We start from the raw sequence: 17947 nt of genomic DNA on the forward strand, positions 1-17947 counted from the left end.
AAATTAGAAAATTCTGTGTTTTTTCCAAAAAAAAGTCTCTTTTCGTCTTCACAGACTAATTCCAATAAATTCAGCAAAAAAACTGTGGGGTCAAAATGATAACTATACCACTAGAAAAATTCCTTGAGGGGTATAGATTCCAAAATGGGGTCACTTTTGGGGGGATTCCACTATTTAGGTCCCTCCAGGGCGTTGCAAACGTGACACGGCACTGAAAACCATTCCAGTAAAATCAGAGCTCCAAAATCCAAATGGCGCTCCTTCCCTTCTGAGCCCTGCTGTGGGTCCAAACAGCAGTTTATTACCACATATGGGGTATTTCCGTAATCGCAAGAAATTGCTTTACAAATGTTGGGGTGATTTCTCTCCTTTATTTCTTGCAAAAATTAGAAATTTTTACGTTTTTCCAGAAAAAAAGTAGATTTTCATTTTCACAGACTAACTCCAGAAAATATAGCAAAATACCTGTGGGGTCAAAATGCTAACTATACCCCTAGATAAATTCCCTGAGTTGTGTAGTTTAAAAAACTGGGGGTCACTTTTGGGGGTTTCCACTGTTTTGGCACCACAAGACCTCTTCAAACCTGACATGGTGCCTAAAATATATTCTGAAAAAAGGAGGCCCCAAAATCCAAGAGGTGCTCCTTTGATTCTGAAGCCTGTGTTTCAGTCCATTAGCGCACTAGGGCCACATGTGGGATATTTCTAAAAACTGCAGAATCTGGGCAATAAATATTGAGTTGCGTTTCTCAGGTAAAACCTTCTGTGGTACAGAAGAAAATGTATTACATATGAATTTTGTAAAAAAAAATGAAATTTGAAAATTTCAGCTCTACTTTCCTTCAATTCCTGTAAAACGCCTAAAGGGTTGAAACACTTTCTGAATGCTGTTTTGGATACTTTGAGGGGTGCAGTTTTCAAAATGGGGTGTTTTATGGGGGTTTCTAATATATAGGGCACTCAAAACCACTTCAGAACTGAACTCGTCCCTGAAAAAATCGCTTTTTGAAATTTTCTTAAAAATATGAGAAATTGCTGCTAAAGTTCTAAGCCTTGTGAGGTCATAGAAAAATAAAAGGATGTTCAAAAAACGATGCAAACATAAAGTAGACATATGGGAGATGTTAATTGGTAACTATTTTGTGTGGTATTACCATCTGTTTTACAAGCAGATGCATTTAAAATTGGAAAAATCATAATTTCTTCATATTTTCGCGAAAATGTTGGTGTTTTTCACAAATAAGCAATGAATTTATCGACCAAATTTTTGCACTAAACTAAAGTACAATATGTCATGAGAAAACAATCTCAGAATCAATTGGATAGGTAAAAGCATTCCGGAGTTATTACCACATAAAGTGATACATGTCAGATTTGAAAAAATGGGTCTGGTCCTCAAGGCCAAAATGAGCTGGGTACTCAAGGGGTTAAACAATTAGTGTGTGGGTGATTAAACATTGTACTAATTTTTTTTATTTTTTTCACGAGTCAGGAAATATTATAAATTAGATTCTAATTTATAATATTTCCCAGTGCTGGTCACTACATGGAGCAATTCCCAAAATTGCAGCATTGCATGTGGTAAAGCAACCACATTGCTTTTTGCTGCAAAATTGGGAAAAACTCACTCGCTCTAGTGAGCTCTGAGAATCCCCCCCTCCTTTATCCTGGCTAGTGCCGGGAGAAACGAGGGGATTGAACGGTCTAACCTCCTACACTGTGTGTGGCCATTTTTTGAGCTAACACACAGTGTAGTAGGTTAACATACACTAGTAAACACACAGTAAAACACTTACATACATAGAAATCACTTACCTGCTCCAGTCGCCGCCGATCCCTCCGGTCCGTCCGCTCCGTCTGCTGCCGCTGCTCTATGTGCAGAAGTCCGGAAGCCGCGACCGGATGTAGTAATCTTACTGTCCGGCCGCGACTTCCGGTCTACAGGAAAATGGCGCCGGACGGCGCTCAGTTCAACTTGGACTGTGTGGGAGCGGCGCATGTGCCGTTCCCACACAGACGGCGTACACCATAGTGGATGGAACGGGCCCCGTTCGCATTCACTATGGGACTGGAGCTGCCGTATTCAATGTCTGTATGTGTCGTTAATCGACACATACAGAAATGGAGTAAAAAATGGCAGCCCCCATAGGGAAGTAAAAGTGTAAAAATAAAAAAAAGTGAAACACAAACACCCAAATAAATATAAAAGTTTTTAATAAAAGACTAAAATCAAACTGATGTTAAAAAAAAAAAATTTGTGTCACTATTACTTTAAGGCCTCGCTAGTACCAGTGTGGGAGACTGTCTGGGAATCCGTGGTGCGGTTGACTTTTTATTATGTCGTTTAGATTTTGTTTCACAATCGATTAAAAAGGACTATGGATTAAAGCATTTAATGTCAATGGCTGTTCTAATCTGAATGTGGTTGCTCTCGTCAGATCGCAGAAGTTACGCAGCTTAAGGCCTCGCTAGTACCAGTGTGGGAGACTGTCTGGGAATTTGTGGTGCGGTTACCTTTTTATTATGTCGTTTCGATTTTGTTTCACAATCGATTAAAAAGGACTAAGGATTAAAGCATTTAATGTCAATGGCCATTCTAAGCTGAATGTGCCTCCTCTCGTCAAGTTACACAGCTTAAGGCCTCGCTAGTACGAGTGTGGGAGACTGTCTGGGAATCAATGGTGCGGTAGACTTTTTATTATGTCTTTAGAATTTGTTTCACAATCGATTAAAAAGGACTATGGATTAAAAGATTTAATGTCAATGGCCATTCTAAGATGAATGTGCCTGCTCTCTTCAGATTGCAGTAGTTACACAGCTTAAGGCCTCGCGAGTACCAGTGTGGGAGACTGTCTGGGGATCCGTGGTGCAGTTGACTTTGTATTATGTTTTTTCGATTTTGTTTCACATTCAATTAAAAAGGACTATGGATTAAAGCATTTAATGTTAATGGCCATTCTAAGCTGAATGTGCCTTCGCTCGTCAGATCGCAGAAATTACACAGCTTAAGGCCTCGCTAGTTCCAATGTGGGAGACAGTCTGGGAATCCGTGGTGCGGTTGACTTTATATTATGTCGTTTAGATTTTGTTTCACAATAGATTAAAAAGGACTATGGATTAAAGCATCTAATGTCAATGGCCATTCTAAGCTGAATGTGCATGCTCTTTTCAGATCGCAGAAGTTACACATCTTAAGGCCTCGCTAGTACCATTGTGGGAGACTGTCGGGGAATCCGAGGTGTGGTTGACCTTTTATTATGTCGCTTAGATTTTGTTTCACATTCGATTAAAAAGGACTATGGATTAAAGAATTTAAAATCAATGGCCATTCTAAGCTGAATGTGCCTGCTCTCGTCAGAACGCAGAAGATAGACATCTTAAGGCCTCGCTAGTTCCAATGTGGGAGACAGTCTGGGAATCCGTGGTGCGGTTGACTTTCTATTATGTCGTTTAGATTTTGTTTCACAATCGATGAAAAAGAACTATGGATTAAAGCATTTAACGTCAATGGCCATTCTAAGCTGAATGTGCCTGCTCTCGTAAGATCGCAGAAGTTGCACAGCTTAAGTCCTCGCTAGTACCAGTGTGGGAGACTGTCTGGGAATCCGTGGTGCGGTGGACATTTTATTCTGTCGTTTAGATTTTGTTTCACATTCGATTAAAAAGGACTATGGATTAAAGCATTTAATGTCAATGGCCATTCTAATCTGAATGTGCCTGCTCTCGTCAGTGTGCAGAAGTTACACAGCTTAAGGCCTTGCTAGTACCAGTGTGGGAGACTGTCTGGGAATGCGTGGTGCGGTTGACTTTTTATTATGTCGTATAGATTTTGTTTCACAATTGATTAAAAAGGACTTGGGATTCAAGCATTTAATGTCAATGGCCATTCTACGCTGAATGTGCCTGCTCTCGTCAAATACGCAGCTTAAGGCCTCGCTAGTACCAGTGTGGGAGACTGTCTGGGAATCAGTGGTGCGGTTGACTTTTTATTATGTCGTTTCGATTTTGTTTCACAATCGATTAAAAAGGACTATGGATTAAAGCATTTAAGGGCAATGGCCATTCTAAGCTGAATGTGCCTCTTCTCGTCAAGTTACACAGCTTAAGGCCTTGCTAGTACCAGTGTGGGAGACTGTCTGGGAATCAGTGGTGCGGTTGAGTTTTTATTATGTCGTTTAGATTTTGTTTCACAATCGATTAAAAAGGACTATGGATTAAAGCATTTAATGTCAATGGCCAGTCTAAGCTGAATGTGCCTGCTCTCGTCAGATCGCAGAAGTTACACTGCTTAAGGCCTCGCTAGTACCAGTGTGGGAGACTGTCTGGGAATCCGTGCCGAGGTTGGCTTTTTATTATGTTTAGATTTTGTTTCACATTCGATTAAAAAGTGCTATGGATTAAAAAATTCAATGTCAATGGCCATTCTAAGCTGAATGTTCCTGCTCTTGTCAGAACGCAGAAGTTACACAGCTTAAGGCCTCGCTAGTACCAGTGTGGGAGACTGTCTTGGAATCCGTGGTGCAGTTGACTTTTTATTATGTCATTTAGATTTTGTTACACAATCGATTAAAAAGGACTATGGATTAAAGCATTTAATTTTAATGGCCATTCTAAGCTGAATGTGTCTGCTCTCGTCAGATCGCAGAAGTTACACAGCTTAAGGCCTCGCTAGTACCAGTGTGGCAGACTGTCTGGGAATCCGTGGTGCGGTTGACTTTTTATTATGTCGTTTAGATTTTGTTTCACAATCGATTAAAAAGGACTATGGATTAAAGTATCTGATGTCAATGGCCATTCTATCATCTGAATGTGCCTGCTCTCGTCAGATCGCAGAAGTTACACAGCTTAAGGCATCGCTAATACCAGTGTGGTAAACTGTCTGGGAATCCGTGGTGCAGTTGACTTTTTATTATGTCGTTTAGATTTTGTTTCACAATCGATTAAAAAGGACTATTGATTAAAGCATTTAAAGTCAATGGCCATTCTAAGCTAAATGTGCCTGCTCTCGTCAGATCGCATGAGTTGCACAGCTTAAGGCCTCGCTAGTACCAGTGTGGGAGGCTGTCTGTGAATCCGTGTAGCGGTTACCTTTTTATTATGTCGTTTAGATTTTGTTTCACAATAGATTAAAAAGCACTATGGAATAAAACATTTAATGTCAATGGCCATTCTAAGCTGAATGTGCCTGTTCTCGTCAGATCGCAGAAGTTACATAGCTTAATGCCTCGCTAGTGTGGGAGACTTTCTGGGATTACGTGGTGCGGTTGAATCTTTATTATGTTGTTTAGATTTTGTTTCACAATCGATTAAAAAGGACTATGGTTTAAAGCTATTGATGTATATGGCCATTCTAATCTGAATGTGCCTGCTCTCGTCAGATCGCAGAAGTTACACAGCTTAAGTCCTCGCTAGTACTAGTGTGGGAGGCTGTCTGTGAATCCGTGGTGCGGTTGACTTTTTATTATGTAGTTTAGATTTTGTTTCACAATCGATTAAAAAGGACTATGGATTACAGCATTTCATGTCAATGGCTATTCTAAGCTGAATGTACCTGCTCTCGTCAAATCGCAGAAGTTACACAGCTTAAGGCCTCGCTAGTACCAGAGTGGGAGACTATCTGGGAATCCGTGGTGCGGTTGACTTTTTATTATGTCGTTTAGATTTTGTTTCACAATCGATTAAAAAGGACTATGGATTAAAGCATTTAATGTCAATGGCCATTCTCAGCTGAATGTGCCTACTTTCGTCAGCTCGCAGAAGTTACACAGCTTAAGACCTTGCTAGTACCAGAGTGGGAGACTATCTGGGAATCCGTGGTGCGGTTGACTTTTTATTATGTCGTTTAGATTTTGTTTCACAATCGATTAAAAAGGACTATGGATTAAAGCATTTAATGTCAATGGCCATTCTCAGCTGAATGTGCCTACTTTCGTCAGCTCACAGAAGTTACACAGCTTAAGACCTTGCTAGTACCAGAGTGGGAGACTGTCTGGGAATCTGTGGTGCGGTTGACTTTGTATTATGTCGTTTCGATTCTGTTTCACAATCGATTAAAAAGGACTATGGATTAGAGCATTTGATGTCAATGGCCATTCTAAGCTGAATGTGGCTGCTCTTGTCAGATTGCAGTAGTTACACAGCTTAAAGGCTCGCTAGTACCATTGTGGGAGACTGTCTGGGAATCTGTGATGTGGTTTCATTTCTATTATGTAGTTTAGATTTTGTTTCACAATCGATTAAAAATAAAAATAGACTAAAGCTTTAAAAGTTAATGGCCATTCTAAGCTGAAATGAGCCTTTTCTCGTCAAATCGCAGATGAATAACACTTTAAGACCTCGCTTGTACCAGTGTGGGAGACTGTCTGGGAATCCGTGGTGCGGTTGACTTTTTATTATGTCGATTAGATTTTGTTTCACAGTCGATTAAAAAGGACTATGGATTAAAGCATTTAATGTCAATGGCCATTCTAAGCTGTATGTGCCTGCTCTAGTCTGATCGCAGATGTTACACAGCTTAAAGTGAATGTGTTGCTAGCAAAACATGTATTTTTTTTTTTAGTTAAACAATTAGTGTGTGGGTGATTAAACATTGTTCTAATTTTTTTTATTTTTTTCACGAGTCAGGAAATATTATAAATTAGATTCTAATTTATAATATTTCCCAGTGCTGGTCACTACATGGAGCAATTCCCAAAATTGCAGCATTGCATGTGGTAAAGCAACCACATTGCTTTTTGCTGCAAAATTGGGAAAAACTCACTCGCTCTAGTGAGCTCTGAGAATCCCCCCCTCCTTTATCCTGGCTAGTGTCGGGAGAAACGAGGGGATTGAACGGTCTAACCTCCTACACTGTGTGTCGCCATTTTTTGAGCTAACACACAGTGTAGTAGGTTAACACACACTAGTAAACACACAGTAAAACACTTACATACATAGAAATCACTTACCTGCTCCAGTCGCCGCCGCTCCCTCCGGTCCGTCCGCACCGTCTGCTGTCGCTGCTCCATGTGCACAAGTCCGGAAGCCGCGATCGGATGTAGTAATCTTACTGTCCGGCCGCGACTTCCGGTCTACAGGAAAATGGCGCCGGACGGCGCTCAGTTCAACTTGGACTGTGTGGGAGCGGCGCATGCGCCGTTCCCACACAGATGGCGTACACCATAGTGGATGGAACGGGCCCCATTCGCATTCACTATGGGACTGGAGCTGCCGTATTCCATGTCTGTATGTGTCATTAATCGACACATACAGAAATGGAGTAAAAAATGGCAGCCCCCATAGGGAAGTAAAAGTGTAAAAATAAAAAAAAGTTAAAAACAAACACACAAATAAATATATAAGTTTTTAATAAAAGACAAAAATCAAACTGATGTTAAAAAAAATAAATTCGTGACACTATTACTTTAAGGCCTCGCTAGTACTAGTGTGGGAGACTGTCTGGGAATCCATGGTGTGATTTACTTTTTATTATGTCATTTAGATTTTGTTTAACAATCGATAAAAAAGGACTATGGATTAAAGCATTTAAAGTCAATGGCCATACTAAGCTGAATGTGCCTGCTCTTGTCAGATCGCAGAAGTTACACAGCATTAGGCCTCGCTAGTACCAGTGTGGGAGACTGTCTGGGAATCTGTGATGCGGTTTACTTTCTATTATGTCGTTTAGATTTTGTTTCACAATCGATTAAAAAGGACTATGGATTAAGGAATTTAATGTCAATGGCGATTCTAAGCTGAATGTACCTGCTCTCGTCAGATTGCAGAAGTTACACAGCTTAAAGGGAACCTGTCACCAGCATTTCACATATTGAACTTTACTTCTCCCTCACTGGCTGCTGCTATAAAAAGTTCATTGCTGTTATCCCTGCTCCTGAACTCCTCTTCTGACTGTAAATATCGGTCTGCAAACATTTTGCGCCTTTTATCATAATTATGCGGTGTCCCTTTGTGCACACACACCAAAAGAGGACATCAATGCACAAGCGCAGGATTTTGTGTGCTGGGGGAAGGCGAGGAGCTGTCAATCAAAAGTAAGGAGGCGAAGTAAACTTGGAAAGACTTGAGGAATGAAGATATGACTCTTTCCAAATGAAGATTTGACTCTTTTCAAATGAAGATCTGACTCTTTTCTGCTCATTAGCATACGGTGTGGGAACACTTAAAAGCTAAATACTAAAGCTACAGAGCCGACTAAGAAGATAATTATAGGTTATATAGAAACGATTTTTCACCCACTACCACCAGGTATAGTCGGTTTAATAGGTGAAATGCTGGTGACAGGTTCCCTTTAAGGCCTCGCTAGTACCAGTGTGGGAGACTGTCTGGGAATCCATGGTGTGATTTACTTTTTATTATGTCGTTTAGATTTTGTTTAACAATCGATAAAAAAGAACTATGGATTAAAGCATTTAATGTCAATGGCCGTTCTAAGCTGAATGTTCCTGCTCTCATCAGATCACAGAAGTTACACAGCTTAAAGAATTGCTAGTACCAGTGAGTAGACTGCCTGGGAATCTGTGGTGCGGTTGAGTTTTTTATTATGTCGTTTAGATTTTGTTTCACAATCGATTAAAAATAAAAATATACTAAAGCTTTAAAAGTTAATGACCATTCTAAGCTGAAATGTGCTTTTTCTCGTCAAATCACAGATGAATAACACTTTAAGACCTCCCTTGTACCAGTGTGGGAGACTGTCTGGGAATACGTGGTGCGGTTGACTTTTTATTGTCGTTTAGATTTTGTTTCACAATCGATTAAAATGGACTATGGATTAAGTCTTTTAACCCCTTCGCGCTCAGCGACGTAATAATCCGTCGCGCTAACTGTATCGTTAGCGCTCAGCGACGGATTATTACGTCGCGGGGATAACGGCCATTTCGGCCGTCTTCCCGACACATACAGGAGCTGTGACAGCTGCTGTCTTGTTCAGCAGCTGTCACAGCTCCTACAGCGGGGACCGATCGCTGTGTCCCCGCTGATTAACCCCTTAAAAGCCGTGTTCAATAGTGATCACGGCTTTTTAGGGGTTAAGCTACAACCGCCAGCCTGCTACGCGATAGCGGCTGGCGATGGTGGCTATGGCAACCGGACACCAAACAATGGCGTCCGGCTCTGCCATCGACGGAAGCCTAGTGGGTCCTGACGAAGTCAGGACCCACTATGCTTGCTGTCAGTGAGTAGCTGACAGTTCTAATACACTGCACTACGCATGTAGTGCAGTGTATTAGAATAGCGATCAATGCCTCCTGCCCTCAAGTCCCCTAATGGGACAAAGTAATAAAGTTAAAAAAAAGTTAAAAAAAGTTGTGTGAAAATAAAAGTTTTAAAAGTATTAAAAGTAAAAATCCCCCTTTTTCCCTTATCAGTCCTTTATTATTAATAAAAATATATAAACAAACAAATAAACTATACATAATTGGTATCGCCGCGTCCGTAACGGCCTGAACTACAAAATTATTTCGTTATTTATCCCGCGCGGTCAACGCCGTAAAAGAAAATAATAATAAACCGTACCACAATAACAATTGTTTGGTCACTTCACCTCCCCCTTTTTCCCTTATCAGTCCTTTATTATTAATAAAAATATATAAACAAACAAATAAACTATACATAATTGGTATCGCCGCGTCCGTAACGGCCTGAACTACAAAATTATTTCGTTATTTATCCCGCGCGGTCAACGCCGTAAAAGAAAATAATAATAAACCGTACCACAATAACAATTGTTTGGTCACTTCACCTCCCAAAGAATTGAATAAAAAGAGATCAAAAAGTAGCATGTCCTTAAAAATGGTACTGATGGAAACTACAGTTCGTTACGCAAAAAATAAGTCCTCGCACGGCTTTATTGATGGAAAAATAAAACCGTTATGGCTCTTAGAATAAGGTAACACAAAAAGTGAATGATTGTTTACAAAACGTATTTTATTGTGCAAACGCCATAAGAAATAAAAAAAAACTATAAACATCTGGTATCGCCGTAATCGTATCGCCCCGCAGAATAAAGTGAATATGTCATTTATAGCGCACGGTGAACGCTGTAAAAAAAATAGATTAAAAAAACAATAGTAGAATTGCTGTTTTTTAGTCACCACGCCACCTAAAAATAGAATATAAACTGATCAAAAAGCCGCATGCACCCCAAGAAAACTACAATGGATTCCTCAAGGGGTCTAGTTTCCAATATGGGGTCACTTTTGGGGGGTTTCCACTGTTTTGGCACCACAAGACCTCTTCAAACCGGACATGGTGCGTAATAAAAAAGAGGCCTCAAAATCCACTAGGTGCTCCTTTGCTTCGGAGGCCGGTGCTTCAGCTATTACCGCACTAGGGCCACATGTGGGATATTTCTCAAAACGGCAGAATCTGGGCAATACGTATTAAGTTGCGTTTCTCTGGTAAAACCTTTTGTGTTATAAAAAAATGGTATAAAGAGGATTTTCTGACAAAAATTTTTTTTTAATTTAACCTCTACTTTGCACTAAATTCCTGTGAAACACCTAAAGGGTTCATAAACTTTCTAAATGCTGTTGTGAATACTTTGAGGGGTCTAGTTTCTAAAATGGGGTGTTTCATAGGGGTTTCTAATATATAGGTCCATCAAAGCAACTTCAGAACTGAACTGTAACCTAAAAAAAAATAAAAAAATCAGGCAATACTTGGCTTCTTACATCATACTGATAATGAGCCGTGCCCACCCCGAGATGACCCCAGTTTTGACCGTTTGTATAAACGGAGACCCCTATTAGACCGTTTCAGCGCCTGGTTTTCCCAAGCATACACCCCCAAGAAGTGTATTTCTATTGATGAGTACTTGGTGGATTTTAAAGGGAGGCTTCAATTCCGCGAGTACCTGCCGGGTAAGAAGGCAAGGTATGGCGTGAAGATGTATGAGCTGTGCGAGAGTGTATCAGGGTATACCTACAGGTTTAGGATATATGAAGGAAAGGACATCAGTGCTCAGCCCCCAGAATGCCCCCCCTTACTGGGAGTTAATGCAAAAATTGTGTGGGATTTGGTACACCCACTGCTGGACCAGGGTTACCACCTCTACCTGGATAATTTTTATACCGGCGTCCCACTCTTCAACTGCCTCGCTTCCAGTCCCGTGGCATGCGGCACTGCTAGAAGAAATCTGAGAGGCCTCCCTAAGACTCTGCAGGGCAAACAAGAAGGGGTGAGCGCAGGGCACATTCTAGCAGCAACATATTGTGTGTCAAGTACAAGGACAAGAGAGATGTCACACCAGTACCCATGTACCTGTACGAGGTACCAGTACAGAGACCCCTAAACCAGACTGCATCCTGGACTACAATAGGTACATGGGAGGGGTGGACTTGTCAGATCAAGTCCCGAAGCCCTACAGCGCCATGCGGTGTGGTATAAGAAGCTGGCCGGGCACATCATACAGATGGCATTGTACAATGTGTACGTGCTACGTCGATGTACAGGCCAGAGGGGAACTTTCCTGGAATTTCAAGAGGTGATTATCAAGAACCTACTCTTTAGGGACCAGGAACGGGGGGGCACCCAGTACTTCTGGAAGCGAGGCCACACGCATCGTACCAGGGCAACACTTTCCAGGAGAAGTTCCCCAAACTGGCAAGAAGGGAAAAAGTCAAAAGAGGTGTAAAGTCTGCTATAAGAGGGGTATAAGGGAGGACACAATATATCAATGTAACGCGTGTCCCGAAAAACCAGAGCTCTGTATGAAAGAGTGTTTTAAAATGTATCATACATCCCTTGTTTTATAATTTACCCCAATTCTACTTACCCTGATGCACTCCACACAGCTTATCCCCCCTCGTCTTTCCCCTCTGAGCCCTGCTGTGTTCCCAGGCAGCTGATAACAGCCACATGTAGGGTATTGCCATACCCGGGAGAACCCACATTACAGTTTATGGGGTGTATCTCTCCGGTCAAAATGCTCACTACACCTCTAGATGAATGCCTTAAGGGTGTAGTTTTTAAAACGGGGTCACTTCTTGCGGGTTTCAACTGTACTGGTACCTCAGGGGCTTCTGCACACATGACTTTGCACGAGAAAATCCCCAGTAGGCCAAATGGTGGTCCTTTCGTTCTGAGCCCTCCCATGGGCCCAAACCGCAGTTTATCACCACAAATGGGGTATTGCTGCACTCAGGACAAATTGCGCAACAGAATGGGGTATTTTATTTCTTGTGAAAATAAGAAATTTTCAGCCAAAACGACATATTATTGGAAAAAATTAATTTTGTTTTAATTCCAAGCCCAATTCAAATAAGTTCTGTGAAAAAACTATCTGACCGCACTGTTTTTATCTCCTTATGTGGTCCATTCGTGTTTTATATTCTGTGATTATTGTTGTATTTTTTCTTAATAAAGATTGTTCATTTTTCTATATTATATAGTTGACTATCATTCTTAGGGCTATGTCCCTTTTTTGTTCGCTTTTGGTTGTCTACTTGTAATAAGGGACCCCTTTTCATGCCATTGCTTTGGTCGAGGTTTGTGTAGGTTTTTCGAGAGAGACACTTCTTCAGAAGAGTAGGGGCATTGAGGTTCTCCTCTGGCTCCCAGGACCTCTCATCAGGACCAAACCCCCTCCAATCCACCAAATAAAAAGTCTTTCCTCTCACTCTCTTGGTGTCCAAGATCTACTTGACCTCAAAGATGTCCGAAGGGCCGCTGGAGGCAACCGCAGGGCTGGGAGTCTTTGAATAGCGGTTCAGGGTCACTGGTTTCAGGAGGGAGACATGGAAGGAGTTGGGAATCCTGAGGGTAGGAGGCAGCCGAAGCTTGTAGGCGACAGGGTTGATCTGCTGCAGGACCTCGAATGGTCCGAGGAACCTGGGGGCAAATTTACATGACGGCACCCTCAGTCGGATATTCCTGGATGACAGCCAGACTTTAGTGCCAGGAAGAAAGCGAGGAGGCTCTCTTCTCCTTGTGTCAGCCTTCAGTGCGGTCCACTGCCATTAGGATGGAGGATCGAGTCTGCTGCTAGAACTGCAAAAAGTCTCTAAACGTAGAGTCAGCTGTAGGTACCTCGGAAGTATTAGGCACCAGGAGAGGAATTCGTGGGTGCTGGCCGTAGACCTGACCATTAGGCCTGATTTACACGAGCGTGTGCATTTTGTGCGCGCAAAAAACGCTGCGTTTTGCGCGCGCAAAAGGCATTTGACAGCTCCGTGTGTCATCCGTGTATGATGCGCGGCTGCGTGATTTTCGCGCAGCCGCCATCATAGAGATGAGGCTAGTCGACGCCCGTCACTGTCCAAGGTGCTGAAAGAGCTAACTGATCGGCAGTAACTCTTTCAGCACCCTCGACAGTGAGTTCCGATCACAATATACACCAACCTGTGAATCAAAAAAAGACATTCATACTTACCATGAACTTCCTGCTTCCTCCAGTCCGGTCTCCCGGCCGTTGCCTTGGTGACGCGTCCCTCTCTTGTCATCCGGCCCCACCTCCCAGGATGACGCGGCAGTCCATGAGACCGCTGCAGCCTGTGATTGGCTGCAGGCTGTGCTTGGCCTGTGATTGCATGCAGCTGTCACTTGGACTGAATTGTCATCCCGGGAGGTCAGACTGCAGGAAGAAGCCGGGAGTTCTCGGTAAGTCAGAACTTCTTTTTTTTTTATATATATATGTATATTGTGATCGGAAGTCACTGTCCATGGTGCTGAACCAGTTTAACTCTTTCAGCACCGTGGACAGTGACTGTCTCCTGCCGTCGCGTACCCGAACATTTTTTGCCGGGTTCGGGTACTTCAATGGGTGCGTGATGCGCGAAAAACGCACGATTATAGAACATGTCGTGAGTTTTACGCAACGCACTCGCGCTGCGCAAAATTCACGCATCCTCTACACTGCCCCATAGACTAATATAGGTGCGCACGACACGCGTGAAAAGCATGCGCGTCGCACGCGCGTATATTACGCTCGTGTAAATGAGGCCTTAGACTGAGGATGGTAGGCAGAAGAAAAGTCCAACTTCACGCCAAGAAGTCCGCAGAGGGCTCTCCAGAACCTCGAGGTAAACTGAACCCCCCGATCAGACACAAAATACTGCGGCAAGCCGTGCAGCCGGAAGATGTGTTGGATAAATAACTTGGCCAACTGAGGAGCAGAAGGAAGACCGGTCAGAGGAACGAAGTGGGCCATCTTCGAAAATTGGTCCACCACCACCCAAACAGCACTGCATCCAGCAGAGAGAGGCAGGTCCGTGATAAAGTCCATTGCTATATGCTGCCAGGGAGCATTGGGCACAGGCAATGGCTGGAGCAGACCAGCAGGTCTGGAGTGGGTGGCCTTGTTGGCTGCACATACATAACAGGAAGAAACGAAGTCCACAATATCCTAGGGCAGTGTGGGACACCAGAAATGCCGAGCAATCAAATCCCGGGTCTTACATAACCCTGTGTGACCTGCCAGTCTAGAGGAGTGTCCCCAGGATTCTTCCACGATCAGCCAGGTGCACGAAAGTCCTCCCTGCAGGAATGTCCCCAATTTGCACGGGATTGACCGAGACAATGCAAGATGGATCAATAATGTTCTGTGGACTCTCAATGGTGTCTTCTGTCTCGAAAGACCTGGACAAGGCATCAGCCCTCACATTCTTGTCAGCCGGGCGATAATGAAGCTCAAACTGAAACCTTGCAAAGAACAGTGACCACTTGGCCTGACAAGGGTTCAGCCGTTGGGCCATCTGGAGGTAGGTCAGATTCTTGTGGTCCATAAAAATCAAGATCGGGTGAGCTGCACCCTCTAGTAGATGTCTCCACTCCTCCAGAGCCAATTTAATGGCCAGTAACTCCCGATCCCCAATCGAGTAGTTGCATTCTTCGGAAGAGAAGAGCTTGGAAAAGTACCCTTGACTTGTCCTTGGGAGCTCTCTGGAACAGGAGTGCACCAGCACCGACAGGATGCGTACACCTCCAATGAGAACTGCAGAGAGACATCCGGATGATGGAGGATAGAGGCTGACGTGAAGGCACTCTTCAGGCTATTGAATGCGGACTCTGCCTCGGGAGTCCACACCTTGGCGTTCTTACCCTTCTTAGGAAGTTTAGAGATGGGAGAAGTCAGTGAGAAGAAGTTCAGAATAAACTGTCTGTAAAAATTAGCAAATCCCAAAAAGCGCTGTATGGCCCTCAAGCCTTGAGGGCATGGCCACTCTAGGACAGACTTTACCTTTTCAGGATCCATCTCGAGACCACGATTCGAGATGATGTAGCCCAGGAAGGGTAGAGCATCCTTGTCAAATATGCACTTCTCCAACTTGGCGTACAGACGATTCTCCCTTAACCGTAGCAGAACCTGACGGACATGTCTCTGGTGTGTCATAGGATCTGGGGAGAAAATCAAGATGTGATCAAGGTAGACTACAACACAAACATAGCGGAGGTCACGGAAAATGTCATTCACAAATTCCTGGAAGACCGCGGGAGCATTACACAGGCCGAAGGGCATTACTAGATACTCACAGTGTCCATCACAGGTGTTAAATGCAGTCTTCCATTCATCACCCTGGTGAATCCGGACTAGGTTGTAAGCCCCACGCAGGTCTAGTTTAGAAAAAAAATCTGCACCACGTATACGATCAAACAGTTCGTATTTATTTATTCTTCACCGTGATCTGGTTGAGACCACGGTAGTCGATGCAAGGACGAAGAGAGCCATCTTTCTTTTTGACGAAGAAGAACCCGGCTCCTGCCGGGGAGGAAGACTTTCGTATGAAGCCCCTTTCTAAGTTCTCTTTCACATAGGAGGACATAGACAGAGTCTCTGGCAAGAAGAGAGGATATACCCTACCATGGGGAAGGGATGCACCAGGAATCAGTTCAATAGGGCAGTCATACGCCCGATGTGGGGGCAATGTCTCCGCCTCCAACTTGCTGAAGACGTCTGAAAAGGCAGCAAAATGACCCGGCAATCCTGCCAATGACCGAGGCAGCGAAGGCTGAATCGAACGAATCCGCACCAGGCAAAGACCTTGACACTCATGGCCCCACTGGAGAACCTCTCCAGAATTCCAGTCCAGAACTGGGGCATTCAGTCGGAGCCAAGGCAGGCCCAGCAACACAGGGTTAACAGCTTTGGACAGGACATAGAACGACAGAAGTTCGGAGTAAAGGGCTCCCACTTGGAGCCTCAGCGGCTTGGTCACAGCTATAACTGGGTCTGGCAGAGGTAGTCCATTCACTGAGGCAACTGTCAAGGGGCTCTCCAAAGGGGTGGTGGGTAATTGCAGAAGGTCCACCAGATCTCTGCGGATGAAATTAGCAGCGAATCCAGAGTCCAGATACGCAGACACCTGATGCGTTTTCTCGCCGGACACTATGGTCACAGGTATGGACAATTTAGACGGAAGTCCATCTTTACCCAAGGTCGTCACTCCAAGCAACCCTAGGTTTTGGGATTTTTGGGGGCACAGGCGCACAAGATGGCCATCGAGACCGCAATAAAGACAGAGTCCAGATGTGCGTCTGCGTTGTCTCTCTTGGGTAGATAACTTATACTGGTCCGTTATTACCGACTTCTTAGGAGGATCGACATCTGAGGACAGCAAAGTAGGGGCCAGACTAGGAAGGGCTCCCTCCCGTTAAACCTCTTGGAGGCGTTCACGGATCCGTATATCAATCCGGGCAGACAGAAGGATGAGGTCATCCAGGGTAGGCGGCAGATCCCGAGAGTCAAGTTCGTCTTTAACTCTGGAAGATAGTCCATGCCAGAATGCAGCCACCAGAGCCTCATTGTTCCATAACAGCTCTTCCGCCAGGGTGCGGAAGTGGATGGCGTACTCACTCACGGAGGTGTCTCCTTGGCGCAGGTTAATCAAAGAGGCCGCTGCAGATGAGACCCATCCAGGCTCATCAAACACCATGCGAAAAATCCAGAGGAAGGCAGGGAAGTCACGAGTCTCTGGTCCTTGTCTCTCCCAGATAGGGTTCGCCCATTCAAGAGCCTTGCCGGTGAGGAGAGAAATGATGAAAGCGACCCTGGCACCATCAGACGAAAATGTCCTAGCATACAGGCTGAAATGGATCTGGCATTGATTAAGAAAACCACGACAGGTACTTGCTTCTCCATCATAGCGGTCAGGAAGTGTCAAAGAAACATGTGGGTCAATACTGCCAAGAGGTGTAGACTGAGGAACCACATTGCCAGGAGGTGTAGTAGGAGGAACGGCAGCTTGTGCCTCCTGCCGACGTGCAAGAATGTTCAACGCCTGGAGGAGTTGGTCCTGTCGAGAGCAGAGGTCCAGCATATCCGCTCGCATTTCCTGTGACGTCGTCATAGTCTTGAATCGACCAGCGGGGTCCATGGCCTGAGCGTACTGTCACGAAGGGTCTGTGGACAGACTGGGCCGTACCGCCTTAACGGTAAGGCAGCTGGCCAACGGGGAGCAGGTGAGAGTCTATAGTTCTATAGGTACCTGTGGCAGCTCAGACAGCAGCAGGGCAGGCTCGGCTGGGACTGGGTAGGAGGCGGACGTCAGGCGAGGTGAAGCAGGTCAGACGTGGATGCAGCAAGGCATGACTTTGGCACAGCTCAGTGCTAGACCAGGAATGTATGGATTGCTAGGAACAGGGACTAGAAACAGGTATAGATGCAGGGACAGGGACTGGAGCAGGGACTGGAACAGGAAACACACTAGGAGGCCATCACATAGACCAACTAGGGAACACAACAACGCTCAGGCACAGAACTAGGGGGCTGGACCCCTCTTATAGTCCAGGGTACTCACGGGTCAAGGTTCATCCACGAGGATGCGCGTGCTACCCCTTTAAGAGCGGGAACGAGCGTGCGCACGCACCCTACAGGATCCGGCTGAGGTGAGTGGACGCGAGCACTGGCGTCTCCTGAGGAGAAGGCTGGGGCCAGCACTTGCCGACTCGTAGCTGCGGCTGTCAGGGGAGGTTGGAGCTGACAGCCCGCAGCCACGGACATTACACCTGACTT

General features: G+C 44.5%; 2 pseudogenes; both read left to right on the plus strand.

Moving 5' to 3' along the window:
- The first annotated feature begins 4411 nt into the window (after positions 1-4411).
- On the plus strand, positions 4412-4530 carry LOC142668379 (5S ribosomal RNA; annotated as a pseudogene).
- Positions 4531-5523: 993 nt separating this feature from the next.
- LOC142736805 (5S ribosomal RNA) lies at positions 5524-5642 on the plus strand (annotated as a pseudogene).
- The last annotated feature ends 12305 nt before the right edge of the window (positions 5643-17947 follow it).

This window comes from Rhinoderma darwinii, chromosome 1 (genome assembly GCF_050947455.1).
Source record: "Rhinoderma darwinii isolate aRhiDar2 chromosome 1, aRhiDar2.hap1, whole genome shotgun sequence".
In the NCBI taxonomy this organism is placed as follows: Eukaryota; Metazoa; Chordata; class Amphibia; order Anura; family Rhinodermatidae; genus Rhinoderma; species Rhinoderma darwinii.